Source organism: Myotis lucifugus, unplaced genomic scaffold (assembly GCF_000147115.1).
Source record: "Myotis lucifugus unplaced genomic scaffold, Myoluc2.0 scaffold_1027, whole genome shotgun sequence".
Classification (NCBI taxonomy): Eukaryota; Metazoa; Chordata; class Mammalia; order Chiroptera; family Vespertilionidae; genus Myotis; species Myotis lucifugus.
Window position 1 is genome coordinate 89,271 of NW_005872075.1, and position 6,320 is coordinate 95,590.

Genomic DNA, 6,320 nt, shown 5'->3' on the forward strand with positions numbered 1-6,320 from the left:
CATGATGGGAAGAGTTGCAAGTCAGACTGTGAGGACACGCGGGACTGAGGGTGTGGTCGTGGTCGTCTTCAGAAAAACCGCTGCACACGGGCCGGACGTGGCCTTGGAAAGGGGCCGTGTCCCAAGCAGAAGAGGCCGTGAGCCGGCAGACCCAGTGGCCCCGCAGGCAGGGCCGCTCCCGTGGTGACCGAGTGGGCGATGCTGGGCGAGTCGGTTCTGGTGGAGGGATGTCCAGGGAGGAGTGGTCAGAAGCGGCCTGAGGATGGAGGGTGTCGGTGGACATGGGCTCTGGGAAAGGAGACGAGTCACGAGGGAACGAGGACGCTGGTCCCGGGACGTGGGGACAGAGGCGGACAGGCTGGCGAGAGCTGCAGTGTGAGGCTCGGGGTAGACTCGCTCTTGAGAATGGCTTCCTTAGGGCTCAGGGAAGGATGGGAGCTGACGGAAAATGGCAGAGAAAGAAAGCGGAGGCAGCAGAGGGGAGAGGGGGAGGAAGGCGGGCGGTGGGAGCACGTGGGCCGTGCGAGCCGGTGGAGGGCCTGCGTCCGGTTCTGGGCCACTCTCCGCACCTGGCTGACCGAGCAGCTTCTGGCTGGCAGGGGCTGGTCTGCCTGGCAGGACCCTTGCAAAGGGAGCAGGGAGGGTAGCAAAGGGGAGGAGCTGAGGCCAGAAGGTCAGGTGGAAACAACGGGGAGGGAGCTCCGGGGCCCTAGAAGCTGGGCGCAGTTGGGGTGCACCCTGGGAGCTCCTCCCCCCCCCCCCCCCGCCCCGTGCGGATTCCTTTGCATTCAGGACGGAGCTGGTTTCTGTGACAAAGGCACACATGGCAGCGCCCACGATGCCCCCCTCGCTTGGAGAGCGGTCCCGGGGAGCTGGCAGAGGAGCCCATGCTGGGGAGGAGGGAGCGCACGCAGGGGGCGGCTTGCACTCCCTGACTTGCTATTTCGGACCCAGAGTCTGTTCCTCCTGGGTCTCCGCTCAAACTAGTGACAGGCTCCTCGCAGCAGCGATCTCTCCCTTAACCCCTCGCGCTGGCCATCTGTTCAGAGCTCTGATGTCTGCTCGTCCCCGGAGCAGGAATCCCATTATCCCACTCCCAGCCTGGCACGCAGGCCGTCCCTCACGCTGCCCCTGCCCCGCACAGCACAACCAGCCACTCGCTCACGTCCGAGGGCGTGGATGCTGCCAGGCCCGTGGGCGACTGGCTCACGGCTGAGCAAAAAATACCGGAAGCCTGTCCCCCACACGTCCTCCCGCAGATCCGAGCCTGGGAGCCGGTGCCTCGCCCCCGTCGACTCCCCCAGCCTGGCTTGGAAATCGCCCCTCTGCTGTGCTCCACCACCTGGCATTCGCTCACACCCTGTCTTTCTGGAGAGGCTGCAAGGGGCCGCCTCCCCCTCGGGTTCCTCAGGCTCCCAGGCGGGGGACACGCCCTCCCCCTCTCCTCGCCCTCCTCTGCTTTGACATTCCCGGCGTCCAGGGTAGACTTCCGGACAACACTGTTCTGTGCAACCTCCTGCGATGGTAGAATGTCCCACAGCGGCCCCGTCCAGTGTGCTGGCCACGAGCCACACGTGGCTGCCACGCCCCGGAAGTGTGTCCCGTGGAACCAAGCAACTGGACTGTGACATTAAATTGAAAAATGGACTTAGATTCAAACGTTGCGAAGTTTCAGGGCAGCAGCACGTGTTAGACATGCAGTCTCGGGCCTCGCCCCTGACCTCCTGGGTCAGAGCCCTTGGGGTGGGTGGGGTGTAGCCAGCCCTGCGGGTGGTTTCTATGCACCGTGGGGTTTGAGGGGCAGGGACCCAGGCCCCCCGCTCGTCTCTGATGGCTGCCACCCTGTCGCCTGGCCCTTTGGACAGCCAAGGTGCTGGGGGACAGCCCTGCCCGCCTCCGGGTCTCTGTGCTGGGCTGGTGCTTCTCACCCCCACAGCAAGCCGGGGCCGTGGGAAGTTCTGAGTGACGAATGCAGCAGAGAGGGGCGCTGGCTTTTTCCATTCGCCCGCTGAGCGCCTTAACCCGGAGGCGAGGTGTGCAGTCATCATCCACCCAGGAGCAGGCCTCCCCGTGAGCACGGGCCTCACCCCCACCTTCCCTCCCTCGCCCACGGGAGGCTGAGCTGCCTCGGGGAGGCTGCACTGCGCGCCACGCCCGAGAACTCCACGCAAGGGCTGCAGGGCGCTCGGCTGCACAGCGGCCACGGTCTTGGCTCTTCGTGGAAATTGAGCGTGTCTCCCAGGTAGTGCTCACCCTCACGCAGTCCTGCGGCAGGGCCTGTTATTCCTGTTGCTCAGCAGCGAGGCTGTCTGTCCGATTCCCAAGCCCACGCTGTTACCTGCAGCCCGTGCACTCCTCCCAGGCAGCAGGGCAGGCGTGGGCCCCTCTCTGGAGCCCCGGCCGGGGTGTCGGCTTCTGCTCGTGCCCAGGGAGCTCTCTCCTGAGCAGAGAGTGGACCTGAGGCTGCCTGGTTGCGGTGCCATCTCACACGGGGAACTTGCGTGCGACCCACTTAATATCTGAGCGTGCTGAAACCCTCACCCCCGTGCCTTCTCCCTCTGTCTCTTCCCCGTCTCTGTGGCTCTCTCCCAACCAAACGGAGCAGGGCCCTGAGAAGGTGCCTCTGACTCCAGCTGGGGCCCCGGGAGCAGCCAGGCAAGTGCCGGCTGCCCGAGGGTAGAGCTGGGAGGAGCTGCCCAGAGCGGGAGGCAGGAGGAGTGGCGTGGTCTAGCACAGGGGCACCTTTTGGCACCTGCCGTGGGCGGGATGTGACCCCTTCCTGAGACGCCAGAGTCTCCCAGGGAGCTTAGGGAGACTGCACACAGCCCTCCAGCACCTGCCCATCCCCTCGCTTGCTCTCCTTGTCCCTCTCCCAGCTGCTGCCCAGCACGACCCCCGCTGCCTCATCCCCTGCTCCGGCACGGCCTGTCCCTGGGCCTGACAGCAACAGCTGGCTCCGTGGCCTCTGCTTCCTTCGGAGGGCCCACGCCACCTTCGAAGTCTGCCTTCTGCCCTCGGATGAAGGACGGGGTCGAGGGGTGGTCCGGGTGTGAAGGGGGGGTGACTGCCAGGCCAGGAGTGATGACAGGAGCCCCCAGGAGAGGTGGCTGCTCAGCCTGCGAGTTTCCCCTGGCGGCCAGTAGGTGGTGCTAGATGCCAGCCGAGGCCCAGCTGGGGCTTGTGGGAGCCACCACAGCCCTCCTCCCAGGAAAGGGCTCTCCTGCCCAGCTGGGCGCCTGGCTTTCCTCCCGCAGGGCCTCACTGTGGGGTGGAGTCCGTGCTGGCTCCGTTCTCAGACGTGTTGACTTCCTTCGCGTTGTCCACAGTCCCTGCAGGAACATGGGACCCACATCGCGGGGCCCCTCCCATAGAGGCAGCAAGGCCAGCCTCAGAGAGTGAGACGGAGGACTCGGCCCGTCCGCCTTCAACTTAACACCCTCTCCAGGCCACGCTGCTCTCGGTTTGCAAGGGTTGACCCTGGGGCCCAAAGAAAGATTCTGCTGGGATGGAGGTCGGGGAGCAAAGAATGGGAAGCAGAAGGTTCGGCTTAATTTTCTAGTTGAAGTCACTGGTTAGTGGATCAGCACAGGTGCTGGGCTCTGCAGATACTCTAGCCCTGGTCTCAGGGACCCCGAATCCAGAGGGAGGCAGAGCATGCCTGGCCACCCCGAGCCCAGCCGTGGGGCCGGCACCCTCTGAGCAGGCAGGCTCGGAGGTTAGCACGGGGAGCTGTGCTGCAGAGGCGGGTGTCCAGGCTTTGGCAGCGAGGCAGGGTTTTGGAAGGTAGAGGCTGCAGGGGCAGAAGTGCAGAGGGGGGCATGAAGTCAGCTGGGCCCCGGCGCTGGGGACCAGGGCTGCTGGAAAGGGAGGTAAAGCCAGATCCTGGAACATGTTGGGTGCTGGGCAGGGGAGCCTGGAATGGGGTCCTGTAGGCAGCCGGGACCCACGGGAGGTTTTAGAGCAGGAGAGACAGAATCCGGCCTGTCTGGGATGGAGGTCGGGCACAAAATGTCAGGCACCTGCGACTTCCACCACTTGTGTCTTTCCCTCTTTATTCTTTAACTAGGGGCCTAGTGCACAGATTTTGTGCACATTGAGAGGAAATTAATTAGATGGTGGCCAGTGGGGCAGGACTGGGCGAGACAGGCCGGACACACCCTGGAGCCAACCTCCCGCGGTCCCTCCCTGGCCGCCTGCACCTGGGGCGGTGCCATGGCTCGAAGGGCATCTGTGGAATGAGCAAGGTCCCTCCGGCAGGTGGGGTCCCTTAGCCTGGCCTGCGGGGATCAGGCCTAAACCGGCTCTCCGACATCCTCCGAGGAGTCCCGGATTGCGAGAGGGCGGTTCTCGGGTGACACACCCCGGAATCGGGCTCCCTCCTCTCTGGTTCTGGGGTGCGTCACCCGAGAACCACCGCTGCCAAGTCACCGCAGCTCGGCAGCTCCTGCGTTGAGTGTCTGCCCCGTCAGTGCACGTCATAGCTACTGGCCGGTCGGCCAGTCAGCTGGTTGTTTAGCCTTTTATATACTAGTATATAGATGAGGAGCTGGGCCAGTCTTGTCCATTGCAGCAGCCTTGTCCTCTCTCCCATGTGGAGGAGGGAGGCTTGGGCAGCGGTCCCACTTCACTTCTGGTCTGGCTCGGTTTCGGCCAGGCCTGGAGTTAGTCTGTTCGTCCAACTCCTCATGGCTGTTCCAGACAGATTCAGTGTGGCCCCGTCCACCTGGAGCGGGCAGGCCTCCCACACCCCCGACACCTGCCTTCCCCTGCTTCTCTTCACCTGTGTCCCCTCCCTCTCCCTGGGCCACACTCTCCCACGCTCCCCCTCCTCTCCCTCCACCCGACCCCTGACCTCTGGCTGTGACCTTAGACCCAAGGTTGCTCCTGGCTCCTCACTTTGTACCTTTCCCTTGACTCCTCACCTTGCTCCTCACTTTGACCCCAAGTGCCTGGCTCTTCACCTGCGAGAGATGGATCACAGACGTCCTGGGGGGAAGATGCCCACACCGCACAGATGGGCATCTGCAGTGACCGCCCTTCCTCCCCCGCCCCGGTCCTTCTGGGAGGCAGGTCGCTCCAGGTGGCACGGGGCTCCTTGCTGAGCTCCTCAGGACGCCGCCGGCCTTATAATTGCCTCTCTGTCTCCCTTATGGGATGACAAGGGCATCCATCAGGAGCTCTCGGGGGTCATTTCCCTCCTCGGCGGACAGTGTCCTGTCCCACAGGCTCCACTTCTGTCTGTGGAGCCCTGGCCCCCTAAAGCCAGGGAGGATGACCGGCCGGGGCTGAGGGTCAGTTCGGGCCAGAGCCAGGCCCCAGTGAGGCCCTGGGCTGCACGAGGAGGGGCGGCAGGTGCTGTGACTCCCACATGTGTCTGTCCCTGGCCCGTCCATCTGGCCCACATCAGGCCTGGCTCAGAAACCAGGGCTGTCAGACAGGTGGAGACTGGAGTCTCTTCCCAGGTGCCAGGCCGCCGGGATGAGACCCAGACTTGCCAGGGGCAGTCTCTGCCGGAAGTGGAAGAGGGAGGGTCTTTTACCAGGAGCCTCAGGCAGGGAGACCCCGGGAAGGGCAGCTGCCCTCTCCCCCTTCTTCTAGATTTGGGGAGTGCGCTGGAAGCAAGGCTGTCGCTAGCAGAGTCAGGGAAGATAACTTTGCTTGCCAGTGGCACCCTAGAACCTCAAGACTTGGGTAAGAGGGCCCTGGACTTCCGCCAGCACCCAGCTACATGGGTCCCAGCCAGGAAGAGGTTTTGAAATCCCCCAGTTTCAATCTACCCATTTTACAGAAAAGGAAAGTGAGCCCCAGGTGGTACCAGACTCGGTTCCCAGGGTCTTAACCAGTAGCTGGCAAGGAGCTGACGTACACAGAACGGGCGCCAGCAAACAGGAACTAATGAATAAAAACAAATGAGTGAACGGTTCTTCCCATCTGAATTAACCCTCCCTGGCACGCCCGTGCGTGTGCGGGGTCACAGGTGAGGTCACAGGTGAGCTGCCGTTCTCCTGGGCTGGTCCCGAGTCCGACTTTCCCACCATCTTGCCCAGCCCGTGGTTGGCCCTTAGTCTCCCAGAGGCTCCTGGGTTCTTCTTTTCCACTCTCATGGCTCCAACGGAAGTGAGGGATGCTGGGAGTGAGAGGATATTCCCATCCTGCCCCACTGCAGCCCCAGTCAGCTGGAGAGAAAGAGGAGGCCTTTCTGCCCACTGGCCCCCTGCACAGAGTCAGCAAATTGGCCATGCTCAGCAAAGGTCAGCTGAATCAGCCCCCCTGCAGGACCACGCGGGGTATTTTTAGAAGCTTTTCAAGCCTGTGCTCCT